The sequence below is a fragment of the Trematomus bernacchii genome, unplaced genomic scaffold (assembly GCF_902827165.1).
Source record: "Trematomus bernacchii unplaced genomic scaffold, fTreBer1.1, whole genome shotgun sequence".
Lineage (NCBI taxonomy): Eukaryota > Metazoa > Chordata > Actinopteri > Perciformes > Nototheniidae > Trematomus > Trematomus bernacchii.
The window spans coordinates 14,178,765-14,195,441 of NW_022987593.1; the positions used below are offsets into that span (position 1 = coordinate 14,178,765).

Here is a 16,677-nt window from a genome sequence, read left to right on the forward strand (position 1 = left end):
AGGCACTGCACATAATGTGATAAAACACTAAATATAAGCAATATAAGTGTGTGTCTTTTATTCTCATTCAGGTGGAGGAAATACCTTAATTACTTTCTCTAACATTATTTATCCCACAGTATACTCATAAGTTATATGCATACCGTTTAGTTTGAGTAAACGCTACCTTTTTACCTTCAGCATATTGTTTTAGTACGGTAACTCTTCTTTATTACCGTTAGCATACTGGTTTCTGTTAGGTAACTCCTTTATGTTACAGGATGAATCCTCAGTTTATTGACTTGTTGTTTCTGGAGCCGTGAGTTTCTCCTCTTCAGTGAAGCAGCTTTATTACTGTCTCCTATTGTCGCAGACAAAGTAGCATTAAATGGAAATACTCAAGTAAAGTAAAAGTACCTCTAAATAGTACTTAAGTACAGTACTTGAGTAAATGTACTTAGTTACTTCTCACCTCTGCTATGAACCTACGAAGTAGCTGTAGATTAGTTTTGTTGTGTCTGTCGGTTGTATTAAGTTGTCTTGTTTTGTGTCAGCTGTAGTTGTGTTGATTATTTCAGAGACCCAGCCGGAGAAGGAGAGCAGCATGGAGGAGAACAAGGAGACCCCTGGAGCTCAGGTCAGTGTGCACTTCATCACAATATATTCCTAATTCCAGCGTTTCCGCCAGGCGGGCGTCTTGCCGTCATTTGACGCCCTTATTCAGCTCGGAACGCCCTGAACTCGAGCCGAGGGCGTCCAAAAGAGTTTTTATTGCTTGAAATGACGAAAAGGACAAGGACATCCCTCTGTTGGAGGGGCAAAGGAGTCTGGTGGGATTCTTTTCGCCGCCAGCAAAGCGTGTTCCTGTGACGGAAAGTGTACTGCCGGCGAGCCTTGACGAGGGGTGCTAGTGGAGCACGCGCGTGAACTGGCGAAACTACTTCGGCTGTGACTTTGTGTGTGCTCAGGATGAGTTTGGCTGTGTATCGCTAACAAGGAAACAACACCTCCACGGAACTCAGCGCGATTCACAACGTCCCGACCAATCAGAGCACACTGTGCTCACAGGGAGGGTGGGGGCTGGAGCTATTGGAGCTACAACGAGCCGTTAAAGGCAGAGAGTGAAATTCAGTGAATACACGTAGTTTACAGAGATGCTGTATGAGAAACCAATGTGAGTTTGGAAAATTGCACAATATAAATCTATTCTAGTAGACCTCAACAATGGAATTATGATCAGTGGAAATGGCCATGACATGGGCCCTTTAATGTCCTTAGTCACATATGATTTATTACTTGGATAGATTTGTATTTCTTTAGTGGGAACACAGAAGTTAATATAGTCTTTGGTAACAGTAGTTTTTTAGTTTAGTTTAGTTTTTAGTTTATTTATTTATAGTGTCGTGGACAGTCCCCATCGATGAACTGTCACAAAAACAGTAAATGGAGCAGCTTTAGCCGACATGGCTAATTTCCAGCTGTTGTCCCCGTCCAGATGGTAATAGACAATTAGTATAGTAGTTATTTCATCTAGTGAACCTTCCTGAAAAATGTCCCAATCTGTCCAATCAAAACAGGCTTTCAACTGTTCCCTACTTTAATTTGTCCATGTCCTTATTACTTTCTTTTCTGGTTGACTTCCCTTCAGTTTGGTCTTATACACTGGTATCATATTCACAACATTATGATCAGAGTTCAGTATTGGTGGTCTGTATTTAGACACATAGGCTACTTTATCATTAACAAAGCATTTGTCCAGGATATTGTCTTTCCTGCTGTGATCCCTAACATACTGCTGGAACCCAGGTAACACAGTCTCCAGGCGACATTGCTTCATGTCCCCGAGCACTATTGCCGGTGCATCGGGGTGGCTGAGTTGCAGCTCGTGAACACAGTCAGCGATGGAGCCGGCCGCTGGGAGGCACGTAAACAACAAACAGTCAAATACACCCAAATTCTCTAGGCCAGTGGTTCTCAACCTTTTTACACCAAGTACCACCTGAAAAATAGTTGGTTCTCCAATACCACCATATGACCAATGTTAAAATACAGTCTATGCACAGTTCATGCAGGACTCGGAGGCACATGTATTCATAATAACATTATTTGTTGTCAGCCACAGCTACATGTATAAAGGGCAGTCAATTAAATTCAATAATATCTTTATTAGCATGACCATAGTTACATACAGTATTGCCAAAGCTCTGTATAGTTGCAACATCTATACAAAAATACACACAAATAAACAGTTATCAGGGTTCGTACGGGTGCTGGAAATCCTTGAAAATGCTTGAAATTGTACGAGGTGTTTTCAAGGTTTGAAAAGTGCTTGAATTTAGGGAATGGTGCTTGAATTTGGGATAAAGTGCTTGAAATTGTAAATGCTTTACTTCGATTTTTAGATTAAAAGAAAATAAAGAAGTCGGAGCGCGCTTAATTGCTTCGCTTTTACATAAAACAGCTCCGCTCCGGCCTTCCCGCGCTATTCGCGTGACCGACAAGTGTTTTTGTTACGTGTGTGACCTGGGCATTCTGATGAGTGATAGATGACAGTATGCCAGGATGTTGCCGTTTCAACGAGCGTTGGCTAGCAGAAGACAAATACAAGCCATGGCTAAGACGAGGGTCAAGCCCAAGAGTAGCCTCCTGCAAAGTGTGCAAACATAACGATGCGAGAGTCTGCGCTGACGAGCCACACACCCCACGAAAGGTACGCCGTAGTAGAGCATTTTAGATTAGGCTAACGTTGCATGTAAAATACATGACACTTTTCTCTGTGCGCGGTAAAACAAGCTCGCCAAAATGGCTTCACTAGTCTGGCAGTATTTTAAGTGTCCAAAAATGACAATAAAATAGCGGTATGCAACGTGTGTGAAGCAGAAATCCTGCAGCTCCACCCGCTGTGACGGACCGGTGAGCGGAGCAGAACACACATTAAGAGTTAGACCTAACGCACTTAGCTATTTTATCTACCTCTGGAACAAGCTAAACTAGTTATAAATATATTTATTCTTCACTGTCGGGTCACTCATTACTGGATCAGTGAGCTGCAGGAGATACTGACAGGCTGTCAGGGGAGAGAGAGAGAGGGGGAGAGAGGAAAAGAGAGCGCTTCCGCTCATTTCTCCCGTGTTATTATCCCAAGTTAATGTAAACTTGAATAATGTACTTCATTTTAATTTAATAATTATGTTGGTTGTTTGTGGAAGCGCCAGTGAATGAGCCCCATTAACTGAGTTTTAAACATCACTTTAAATGGAAGCAGTGTTGCCAACTCCATAGTAAGGAAAGTAGCTATTGGCTGTCCTAAAAGTAGCTAGAAGTCGCTAAATGACGTCATCGCCTAATTTGCATATTTTATATACAAAAAGTGAAGAAAAAAACACCCTTAATGTGTTTAGAACTACAAATGAACTTCCTTCTGTTGATTCTTTTTTTTTAAATGTTTATGTGTGTCCATCACTTGATGACTTTAATGCTTTGTAGAGACCAACATTACATACATACATGTTGTCCAGTATTGTTAAAGAATTAGTCACATTTAATAAAAAAAATGGATATGTGGGATGGAATTGCTACCTTCCTTCTTTATCTGGGCTTGGGACTGGCAAAGTGACCCAAAAGAGACACACTGGGTGTTTCTCAATCGCGAGTACGCTTGCTTGGTAGCACATGTTTGCCGAGCATCTTGCTTCAGAAGCGAGGCAAGAATACTTCCTGGCATTCGAAAAACGAATGGGCGATCGAAGCATCCCTAATAATTATATATGATATGTTTTATAATGATTGATCATTAAAGTGTCATCAAAGCTGGTAAAGGTGCAGCTAGTTTGAATGACTTTGTATACTGCAGGGTAGCTTGTGAATTTACTCCAGGTGGAACTAAAGTCTGATTTAACACTTGATTATATTTCACATCATTGATCCACATCTGTAAAGTAACTAAAGGTATTAAATACATGTAGTGGAGTAAAAGTACACCATTTACCTCTGACTTATGTTTACTGCCAACCTAAAAGTACCTCAAAAATAGTAATCAATAATGTATTGAAAAGTTATTTGGCTGATTGTTTTATATTGGCTCAGCCAGGTTATATGGGATGCCCAGTCTACGTACAGATGGGTCACTCATTTTGAAATATTAAACTTAGTTTTCTTTTCTTTAATTGTTCATCCTCATGTAGAATGCTATTATGAAACATACATTTGGTTGTTTATAGCATAAAGAACATCTGATTTAATGTGAGGTAGGGAAATAATCATTTGAGTATGAGTCAGAGTTCCTGTTAAAATATTTTTTCGCCGGTCAAAATGTCCGTTAAAGTTGAAATATTCCGGACAAAAGTAGAAAAGTGCCGGTCAAAGGTCTTCTTTGTTATTTATTGAGCTTTAAAACAAATTGACATGATTCGATATTAAACAAACTAATTATAGTAGATTAACTACATTATTCAAAAGTGTACAATAATTTACAATAACACGGAGCGCTCTCTCCCTCTCCTGACAGCCCGCCAGTATCATGCAGCTCGTGGATCAGTAATGAGCAGTGTTGGGACTAACGCGTTACAAACTAACGCGTTACTGTAACGCAACTACCTTTTGTGGTAACTAATAACGTTACGAGTTACCTATTCCCATTCAGTAACGCCGTTATAGTTACTGTGATTTAAATGGGTGCGTTACTGCGTTACATTATGTGATCCAACTGAACCGAATCTCCCTGTGGATGTAACTTACAGGCGAATACAGCGATGTCCTCTCACAGTACCATGGAAAAGTGAAAGTGACCAGAGAGGAGTGATGATTGGTTAACGCGGGGTAACATTTCAGGGTAAGCCAATCAGAGACAGAGTTGGGCGGGTCTTGCCTTATGGGGAAAATACACAGACACACAAACACTTGCTAACACACACACATACACGGCAACGCCCACCACCAGCACACACACACACAATGGCAGATGCAAGTATCAGCGAGAGCAGCAGCGCATTTACAACTTGGAGATATAACCACTATTTTCAATTTGTGGGGATAAAGGACGCAAAAAATATTACGGTCAAATGTAAACTGTGTGCAGGACAGAAAGCATTGTCCACATCGAATAACAGCAATGCCAATCTCCTGAAGCACCTAACTAATGTACATGGGGCTATAAAACTAGTCTTACTGTGCCACAGAACAACACAAAAACTTGTATTTTTATTGTTATTATTTTTAAAGTAAAGTAACTTGTTACTAGTTACTTTTATAATTTAGTAACTAATAAAGTAACTAGTTACTTTTTTGAGAGCAGTAACTATAACTATTACTAGTTACTTTTTAAAAGTAACTTGCCCAACACTGGTAATGAGTGACCCGACAGTAAAACTAAACATATCTATAACTAGTTTAGGTAGTTTGAGAGGTAATTAAAATAGCTACGTGTGATATTCTAACCTGAAGTGTGTTTTGTTCCGCTCACCGCTGCAGGTGATCATGCAGAGCTGCGTGTCGACTCGTCAGCAGCAGCTGATCTCTCTCTCCCGTCAGATTAGACTTCACTCGCGTTTATGTCCATATCGATCAGATCTAGCTAGTTCTAGCTAATGATATGACTACCTGCTTATTAAAAGACACCTAAACAATAAGCGTCGCTATGCAACCGGGTGAGGCCACAAAGTATAGCGCAGCAGCATTATGCATTTGTTTACATGCCCACCGGAACCCCGAGGCATTACCAATAGATCAACGCACAATCAAACCATACAGGACATCTCTTTCTCCACATTAAGTGTTAGACATTAGAATTGACTATTCTTGTCTGTCACATACTCTTCTTGTCTGTCACATACTCTTCTTGTCTGTCACATAAGTGGCGCAACTGAAGCGGTATTGTGCTAAAGGGGAAATTATTTTGACCGGAGAGATTTAGATTTGCCGGTCTTCAGCATATTTTACCGGTCATAGTCCGGTAATTACCGGCTAACGGGAACTCTGGTATGAGTATATAAATATGTAATTTACAACAGCTGTAAGCTGCAAGCTTGAAAATGCTTGAAAAGTGCTTGGATTTGACTTTGGAAAAGGTGTAAGAACCCTGAGTTATAAACGAACTGCTTTATTTTTTATTTAATTCATATAATACATTAATACAAAATAAAATATGATATATATATATACATAAGATATATAAGATGTGAGAGCTGGTGTATCAGGTCAGTCCGATTCCCTGAAACTGGCAGGCAGAGACAAACTGTCCTGCAACAATGCAGCTCTCTTTATATTCCCCCAGGAGTATTTTTTTTTTTTTCATTTTAATTTTTAAATATTTGAGGATGCTTATGGTTGAGTTTTGGGAAGAATTGTTTCCGTATAGCTTCAAAAGTTGGGCATTTTGTGAGGAAGTGCTGCTCTGTCTCCACAGCAGTTCCTCCTCACTGTTGGCATGATCGCTCCTCTTTTGGCAGCCATTTTTTCTTGTACCTGCCTGTTTCTATGGCCAGGCTGTGTCTCTCTCTCTCTCTCTCTCTCTCTCTCTCTCTCTCTCTCTCTCTCTCTCTCTCTGTGTCTGTCTCTGTCTGTCACCTGTCTCCCTCTGTCTCTCACCTGTCTGTCTCTGTACCTGCATGTTTCTATGGCCAGGCTGTGAGCACTTACGGCCCGTCCACACAGCAGCGTTAAAAAAATCTTGGAGGTGGGCGTATCTGAAGCTTGGGGATTTTTTGCGAGCAAGGCACCAACAACCAATCACATGAATCTCCCGCCCCCCGACATACGAAGCAAAAAAGTTTGAAGTAAACTGGATATAAACTCCCCAAACAGGCGAAAACATACCACTGTCTCTGCCACCTCCCTCCATGCCTGGCTCCTCCGGTTTATATCCCGGTAGGTAAATAGGGACTGGTCATAAAGCACCGGGTGATTCCCATACCGCTAATTTCTCCTCCATTTTTTGGAATATGAGGAAATGACCTGCGGTATGTCTCTCCCAGCATACACGCGGTTTGATTGGCTAGCGCTTGAACTGTCAGATTTGCATACACGGGATTTGATTGGCTGACGCTTCCACCTCAGCTTCAAAAGTTGAACATTGCTCAACTTTGAATCCTGAAAATCCTGAAAATCTCCGCTCTGCTGCCCACAATGCAGTTCGGCAAAAAGTGAGGCAAAGTGACGTCACCCCATTCAAAGTGAATGGGCAGAAGCGTTTCAAGATTTTTTTAACACTGCTGTGCGGACGGTCCGTTAGTCTGTATGCAAAGGAGTCTGATTCTTTTCGGAGTATGATCGGCACCACAGATCAAATCTGGGTACTTCAAAGAGAGATTCAGGCATTGTAGATTGTAGTAAGCGTTTCCGCCAGGGGGGGGGGCGTTTTGCCGCAATTATTCAGCTCGGAACGCCCTGAACTCGAGCAGAGAGCGTCCGAAAAATAAATAATTCGAGAGAAGATCGAGAGTTTCTATCGCTTAAAATGACTAGGGAAAAAGGACAAGGACATCCCTCTGTTGGAGGGGCAAAGGAGTCAGGTGGGATTATTTTCGGAGTATTGAAGATCGTTTCCCCGACATCGGCGGTGCCTGCCACAGGACAACACGGAACGTGCGCGATTTGGACGCGATGAGCGCGGAGCTCGCGCGTGAACTGAGGCTCCGTGATAAACTGTGGTAAAATGACTAAAAAGAGCCGGAATTCCCATCACTAACGTAAAGAGATAGTATCTAACAATACCCCCCATGTTTCTAAGCGGCTCCCGAGGGATGTCATCCAATAACGAAGAGCACAGATGGCTTGGTGTATTCGTAGGAGGCCGATCGCATTGTAGCTCTAGCATAGCCTCGCGGCTGTAGCAGCGTAGAGGCCGAGGCTCCTCGCCATACCTGTTCGTGCTGTCACTCAGGTGTGTCTTGGAAAGTTGTATGGCCAGGCATGGTCTGCAGAAGGCAAATGTAATCCACAGGATCAAAAGCATGGTCTCTCAAAATGACGTTTCATAAAGACACGACAAAGTTTAGACAATAATTAGACGAAAAAAAACACAAGACGAACGGAGCATACTGAGACTCGCGGTGACAGGATGCCGTCTCCCTCTGTCTCCTGTATACCAGAGGTGGGAGTAAGTCATACATGTGCAAGTCCCAAGTTACTGGGGGGTGTGTGTGTGGGGGGGAGGTTTTCCTTCTATAAAACAGCTGCGGGCAGCAGATACTGTGAGTCACAGACATGAATACATAGGTCAAGGCAGACTGGTTCACAGACTCTCCTGTTTTGCCGATCCGGTGCTTGAACAAATAACTCAACACCCCTACACAAGTCAAGTCTTTTTATCAATGTTAGTCAAGCAAGTCTCAAGTCAAAAAATATGCGACTCATGTCATGTGACTCGAGTCCTCCACCTCTGGTATATACTGTGGTTAGAATGTTGCTGTATCAAATATAATACAAATATAATAAACCCAAACAGTTGATAAGTAGTATTTTGTTAACTCAAGGTTTATACTAAGTGAGTTTTTATTGTGTTAACTTGTGTATTCATGCTTTTAGATCAACTTTCTCTCTTTCTCTGTCCCTCTGTTCTAGAAACCGAAAGGAAGAGAGAGACGTCACAGCTGTCAGCAATGTGACAAATCATTTACAACATCTGTAAATTTAAAGCGTCACCTGCGTATTCATACTGGAGAAAAAACGTACAGCTGTGAAGAGTGTGGGACAACTTTCACTAGATCAGATGCTCTCAAAATACATCAACGTATTCACACGGGAGAAAAACCGTACAGCTGTGAAGAGTGTGGGACAACTTTCACTCAATCAAGTCATCTCAAAATACATCAACGTATTCACACGGGAGAAAAACCGTACAGCTGTGAAGAGTGTGGGACATCTTTCACTACATCAAGTCATCTCAAAATACATCAACGTATTCACACGGGAGAAAAACCGTACAGCTGTGAAGAGTGTGGGACAACTTTCACTCAATCAAGTCATCTCAAAATACATCAACGTATTCACACGGGAGAAAAACCGTACAGCTGTGAAGAGTGTGGGACATCTTTCACTACATCAAGTCATCTCAAAATACATCAACGTATTCACACGGGAGAAAAACCGTACAGCTGTGAAGAGTGTGGGACAACTTTCACTAGATCAGATGCTCTCAAAATACATCAACGTATTCACACGGGAGAAAAACCGTACAGCTGTGAAGAGTGTGGGAAAACGTTCACTACATCAAGTGATCTCATAATACATCACCGTATTCATACAGGAGAAAAACCGTACTGGTGTGAAGAGTGTGGGAAAACGTTCACTACATCAGGTCATCTCAAAAAACATCACCGTATTCATACTGGAGAAAAAACCGTACAGCTGTGAAGAGTGTGGGACAACTTTCACTCAATCAAGTCATCTCAAAATACATCAACGTATTCATACTGGAGAAAAACCGTACAGCTGTGAAGATTGTGGGACAACTTTCACTACATCAAGTGATCTCATAATACATCACCGTATTCATACAGGAGAAAAACCGTACTGGTGTGAAGAGTGTGGGAAAACGTTCACTACATCAGGTCATCTCAAAATACATCTTCGTGTTCACAAAGGAGAAAAACCATAGTGGTTTTAAGAGTGTGGGAAAACTATGAGAGCCAAGCTAGCTGTTTCCTCCTCCTGATGTCCTGAGAGCTGTAGTTATATAGTCTCATTGAAATAAAGCTTATTTCATTCAAATGTGTCTTTTCTTCAGTGAGATATCTTTATGGATTTCCTTATGACTTGAGTCTGATTTTAAAAGTGGTTTAATATTTCTGAGTCTGACTCAAGCAACTTAAATGTTTGCTTTTGGGCAAAGTCATCTGAACATTGTGTACTGTGCAAGTAATGTGGCACTCTACCTTTGTCCCTATATTTAGATAAACAAATTAATCCCCATTATTGCATTTAATCATTCATATTTCACGACACACTGTTACTGTAGCACTGACCACTTTATTGTATAAAGTGCATTCAATTGAAAACACCATAGTGTTACAGTTCAATTATGTACAATTATAAATACAATTATGTACATAAAAGTATTTACATATAATAAATAGATAATTAACGCCTACAATATCAGAGAAATTAGAATGTAACAATTGCACTGATGGCTCTGTGTTTTTTGTCACCAATATTATATTTTAGTTTGCACTGCCTCCACGGCTATGGTTATGGCATGATAAATGTAAAGCGTCTTTGGGTTCGAGAAAAGCGCTATAAAAATCCAATTTATTATTATCATGATAAGAACTGCTCTGTATTCCTAAGGTTGACCTTTCTGGCAAAATATTAAATTGATTCAGTATAAATGATGGCAACAGCATAAACGAAGGTAAACACAGGTAAAAAAGCTCAAGTGGATACAAATCAGATCCATGAAACACATTGACTTTTGTAGATCCCAGGATTTATTTTTCATCAGCAGGTATGAATCAAATGTTAGGGTATCAATGACTTCTTGTAAACTAACATTTGTTGTTATGCAAGTCAACAACAACGAGATCTCACTCCACTGCAGAAGAAGAACAGGAATGATCCAGCTATTGAACCCAGTTGGATTCTTTAGGACTTTTTCTGAGCAACCATTCACCTTCATTGATTCAGTATAAAGGATGGCAACAGCAACAACATAAACACAGGTAAAAAAGCTCAAGTGGATACAAATCAGATGTACAATTATGTACAGGGAGGCTGTGGCGCAGTGCGTTGGTGTTGGGATCAGGGGAGCACAGGTTCAAACCCCACTGCAGTCAGCATGTCGTTGTGTCCCTGGGCAAGACACTTCACCCCACAGTATTGAGTATGTAAGTCGCTTTGGATGAAAGCGACTAACAAGTAACATGTAATGTACATAAAAGTATTTACACTTTTTACATTAATGACGTACATATGAATGAAAACTATTTACAATGTACATCAAATATAAAAGTCGACATGAAAAATAAACTTCACCCCAAATTGCTCCTGTGGGGATTGCCAACAGTATTGAGTATGTAAGTCGCTTTGGATAACAAGTAACATGTAATGTAATGTACATAAAACTATTCACATTAATAACGTACATATATTTACAATATACATAATAAATATAAAACTCAATATGAAAAATACAAATGATAAACATTTAAATGACTATTTACAATATTTACATAGCAACAGGTCATTGCTCCAACGTGTCAACAACAGCTGTAAAATGTTGGTAACTGTTGTAGACTGTGTTCTCCAGACCCTTTGATGGAGACATCCTCTTCACAGGGCAGAAGACTTTGCGCCTGTACTTTTTGTGCCCCTGGGTGTGTTGGCCACAGCACGTGCACGACGGCAGCTTTTGAACCCGGGACACTTTGGCTCCTACTCCCGAGGGCTCGTCCATCCCCTTGCGCTTGTAAAGCGTGGACCTTGCCCAGGATGAGGGAATGCACTCAAGAGTAGTGGGGACAGACACATCAGCAGACGGGGTTGCCTGAATGGCAGGCAGTAAGGGCATTGAGGAGGGGCCAGCAATGGCTGGGGTTGGCTGACTGGCAGGCAGGATGGGGCCAGGGAAAAGGGAGAGAAAAGGGAGGGCACAGGTCTGGCGATGGTACTGGTGGCAGGCAGTATGGGACGTCCAGCAATGGCAGGCACGATGGGCCTCGTGGAAGGGTCAGCAATCGCCCGGGTTGCTGTGGATGGAGAAGGGGAGGACAAAGGTCTGGGGGCTGGGGTTGGTGGCCGTGGCAGTGACACAGGTGGCAGTGATGTCTGAGGGTGTGAGAGAGGCATGATCATGTCCCTCCTTCCCTTCAATGACTGGGTCCCTGCCGTGCTGGGTGTCGGCACGTACTGCATCAGCGGGTAGTCTGGTGGAGGGAGGAGTGCTGGCTGTTGTGGCGCTGGAGGCAAGTGGGCAGAGGAAACGGAAGTCGTCTTTGAGAGCATCGCTGGCTGGTTGGTCGCACGCAGGTTGAGGAGGCGTTCTTGAGCGCGGATAAAGTCACGCACCGTCTTAATGTTTATCTTTGGCAGCGGAAAGCCTGCTTTAGACAAGACGGGATCGTCCACCAAAACCCGGTGCTGGATCCTCTCGTACGCCTTCAAGATAGTGGTCTTCTCAGGGCTAGTGTGAGAACCCTGTGGTGACTTCAACCACAGCAGTTTCACCAGCGTGTACATAAGCCTGTTGTTCATTGCACTAATGTCCTGTTGTGCTGGTGCGTAGCGAATGCCCATCTTCACGCGCTGTATCACAGCAGCATCAACAAGGTTGTGCCGTTTAGTGCGGCAGTACAGGGTGTTGCCCCAGTGCGTTCTGTACAGCTGGTTGAACCTCTGATGCTGTTTGTCGTGGTCCTCCACTGCATTCCAGGCAGCCAGGATCGCGTTCCTCTGCTCGGTGACAAGGGACAGCTTGTCATCTGAGCTTGGGAAATGCTTATCTGCAACCTGGAATAACACGTAGGACAATTTTGAAGCGTACCATATTTGTATGCATAGGCCAATTGAAAGGATTAATGTTCATATTTGACATGTTCTATTTCAAGAGGATTCATTTGCTTTTAATTCTAACTGCTTTCCAGTTCCTACGCTTTTTGAAATTGTGCTTTTATTGCTTTTTATTATTAGACGTGTATATTATTGTTATTATTAATGAAAGCGACTACACTTGTGTACCTGGGATCATGTGAGGCAGAGACTTGTATTGTATGTCTATTAACTTAACATGATCATATGAAGGTGTGCCTCGGAAATACTTGTTTACTTAAATGGTGATCAAACTGTTTTGAGACCCACTGAGATAACTAACTAAAAGTTAACCATCTAAACACTGAGAGAGTCCTTTACCTCACTGAGCTGATGTTATCTGACAGGAGAGATCTACAGTTAGTCTAACCATTGAATATTATTATACTGTATACATGTTTTTTTCAGTACAGCTTAACCATGTAGCACATATGTACAATGTGCACATATTGTACTCACACTACCCCACTGCATTTCTTAGATACTCTATTGATATACTGTATTATTCCTATTTTATTTCTACGGGTAATACTGTATATTTCAACCATATTCGATGTAAATATTGCTATATTTGTAATGTTATAAAATATATTATTTACACTCTGCAGTTGTTAATTAGCTCAGATGCTTCTAGGACTTGTTGGTGTTGGGCGGCTGGCCGATCTTTGACAGATCCGCGAACGACACGTTGGCCGAGCCTCGCTTCACTGGTTTGGCCTGAAAAAGAGAAAGAAAGAAACAAAATGTAAACACACACACACACACACACACACACACACACACACACACACACACACACACACTTCTTGTGCTTATGTCCCCCCACACCTTCCAGACAAAACAATTTACTCTAAGTTACGGGAACCTCTCAACTTCTCACAGGTGCGAGCTCTGTGCCCCTCGAGAAAGAAAAACCTCTCACTTTCTTGCAGTAAATGCCCCTCCATTACTGTCTCTCATGCAGTTATATTTGTGCCTTGCTCACATTTGACTCATTGACACAATGAGTAGGCGACCGATGAGGCGATTTTCTGTCAGAGAGGCTCTGGACAAATGTTTTGAACCAGATGAAGAGGAGATTGAACCAGACATAGAGGACGATGTCTCAGAAATGGAAGACAACAGCGATCCAGACTATGAGCCTGACCAACAGTCAACAGACCAGGAAGAGGCCCCTGAGGGAGAGGCCCTGAGTGAGAGGCCCTGAGGGAGAGGCCCCTGAGGGAGAGGCCCCTGAGGGAGAGGCCCTGAGGGAGAGGCCCCTGAGGGAGAGTCCCCTGAGGAAGAGGCCCCTGAGGGAGAGGCCCCTGAGGGAGAGGCCCCTGAGGGAGAGGCCCCTGAGGGAGAGGCCCTGAGGGAGAGGCCCTGAGGGAGAGGCCCCTGAGGGAGAGGCCCCTGAGGGAGAGGCCCCTGAGGAAGAGGCCCCTGAGAGAGAGGCCCCTGATGGAGAGACCCCTGAGGGAGAAGAGCCCTGAATATATATTTTTCTCTAAATGTTCATTGAGGAAAACAGTATCAGTGTCTTATTTTATATTCATCACAGTGAATGCAGTGAACGCTGAACTTGATGGGCCCACCAGTGGGGTCCGGACCATATACTCTAGTTGAAAGTACACAATGAAACACTGACTTGCTTGTATCAAATCAATACATCCCATACATCATTGGAACGGGAATAATCTCAGCTACAACACCAACTGAAGCATTTCCATCTCCAGTAAACACAGCCTACATGGCAAGCATTTTTATAATATACAGTAATGTAGAGTAAGCACTATGTTTGAACTACCTGCAAAATGATAACATGAAATTCACCCCTGGTGTCATTATGTCTGTCACCCATTGATTCTACTTGCTTTGACTGTTCAAATGAGATGTCAACCATCAAAATGGGATAAGGGGTTCCAGAGATATCACTGTGCAAAACACACCGGTCAATTTTGACCGAAAATAGTATGGGAAGGGGGGTATGACCTAACGCAAGAGAAGGGTTGGATAATATGTTATTATAAATTAATCTACCCTGCACTATTGACATAGCAACAACAATAAAGCTAATGAGCACATGAACGCTTTAATAATAATACAGGAATATAATATAATTCTGAAAATGGTATTCTGCATGTTGAGTATTTTTAGTGTTCCTACTTTGATGTTTTTATGTTGTACTTGTATCTGAATAACGTTTTGAATGCAGGACTTCTACATGTATCATAGTATTGTTGCACTTCTAATCAAAGATCTGAGTACTTCTTCACGACTGAAACCTGATATCATCTGAGGATGCAAAGCAAAAACCATGTGAAGAAACGCTTCACACCTTTTCTGTTCCCACGCTTTCTATACCGCAGCGTGGGAAAGACTTCAGCTCTAAGTGTTGTTACAACCCGGCTCCTGGGCTGCAACAAAAAGCAGGGAGGCGAGACGAGGGGCAAGAATATAACAATTGTTTATTTATAATAAACAAAATAGTGAATGGAACCAGCAACAGGTCCCCGAGGCTGGCACGGAGAGAGTGCCCAGAGGAGTGAGAGAGAGACGTATCCGGCTGGGCTCTCTTCTTGTAGGCTATGAGGTCACGGTATTTACAAATAAACGCAAGATTGATGGCCAACAGCTAACACTATGACCGTCCAATGACAAAGGTGAATGAGTTCAAATACCTAGGACTGTGGTTTGATAGCAAATACACATGGAAAATGCATATTAATCAAGTGGAAACAAAATGCAAAAAAGTATTAAATCTATTACGAGCTGTATCTGGATGCAACTGGGGCGCAGACAAACAAGCATTAATAGACATATACAGATCAATTATGAGGTCCACAATAGACTATGGTTGTATAGTGTATGGAGCAGCAAGAACATCACTTTTATGATAGAATACAATATAAAGCATTGCGGCTGTGTATTGGAGCGATAAAGTCATCCCCTATCAATGCAGTTCTGATAGAAGCAGGAGAGACACCTCTGGAGATCAGAAGAGAGAAACTTGCTCTGTCATACTGGGTCAGGGTACAAGGAAGTGGAGAGGAAAATATCACAAACAGAATACTACAGGATTGCTGGGAATATGCAAAGTTCCAGGGGCGTGGGTTTGGCTGGACGAGTAAGGAGAGAACGAGGGCATGTGGAGTGAAGACCATCACGTTTGCCAAAGCAAGCCCATTTAGCCGTGTTCCCCCATGGCTTTTCCCAGAAGCTAACATATGTGAGTATCGTAGAAAGGAAAAAGAGTGGCAAATAAATGAAGTGGGAATTAAAACAAGTATGTACCTGAATGAAAAGTACTACAATTACCTCAAAATGTACACCGATGGTTCTAAGAACAAGGAAGAGTGTGTTGGAGTTGGTATATACATCCCAGACTTTAAAATATCGATCTCAAAAAGAGCGTCTGATCAACTATCAGTATACGCAACACAAATGCTGGCAGTAATAATAGGATTACAGTGGGTTGAAGAGGTCAGACCAGATAGGGTGGTGATATGCACAGATTCATTGTCCATATTAAAAAGCATACAGTCAACAACAACTGCCAGAGAAGACATTCTCATAGAACTTAACCACAGCCTGTCAAGACTTCACAGAGGCGGTATGGATCTGCAGTTCTGCTGGGTGCCTGCATGAGGGGGTGAAAGGGAACGAGTGTGCTGATAAATGAGCAAAAAGTGCACTACAAAAGGAAATAACATTACAGTTCAACTTGGAGAAGGAGAAGGAAAAGCAGTCATTAAGAAGAAAGGGATGGAGATCTGGCAGAAAAGGTGGGAGAAAGACCAGAAAGGCAAAGAGTATCATAAAGTTCAAAAGACAATCACAATTAATATTTATAAAGAAAGAAACAGAAGGGAGGAAATCACGATAGCTAGACTCAGACTGGATCACACAGCATTGAATGGTACGCTGTATATCATGGGGGAAAGTGACAGTGCCAAGTGTAGGAGCTGTGGAGTTAAAGAACATGTGGAACATATCTTGTTACATTGGGTCATCTATAAAGCTGGAAGAGGAAAACTAAAGGCTAAAGTTTTAGAGGCAGAGAGGGAGAGGGAGTGTGGTTGGTGTTCTGGGAACAGAAGGAGTAAGAGCTACCAGAAAGGCACTGTTTACCTTTCTGAGGGAAACTGGGGTAGGAAACATAATGTAACATTAGGTCAGGAAAGATCATAGATTTTT

At 42.2% G+C, this 16,677-nt stretch overlaps 1 protein-coding gene and 1 pseudogene across 1 annotated transcript in view; one reads left to right on the forward strand and one right to left on the reverse strand.

The window, feature by feature from the left end:
- Positions 1 to 16,677, reverse strand: part of LOC117481734 (E3 ubiquitin-protein ligase TRIM39-like) — a 937,572-nt gene that overhangs the window by 529,688 nt on the left and 391,207 nt on the right. The gene's annotated exons all lie outside the window — the stretch shown is intronic.
- On the forward strand, positions 536 to 9,687 carry LOC117481786 (annotated as a pseudogene).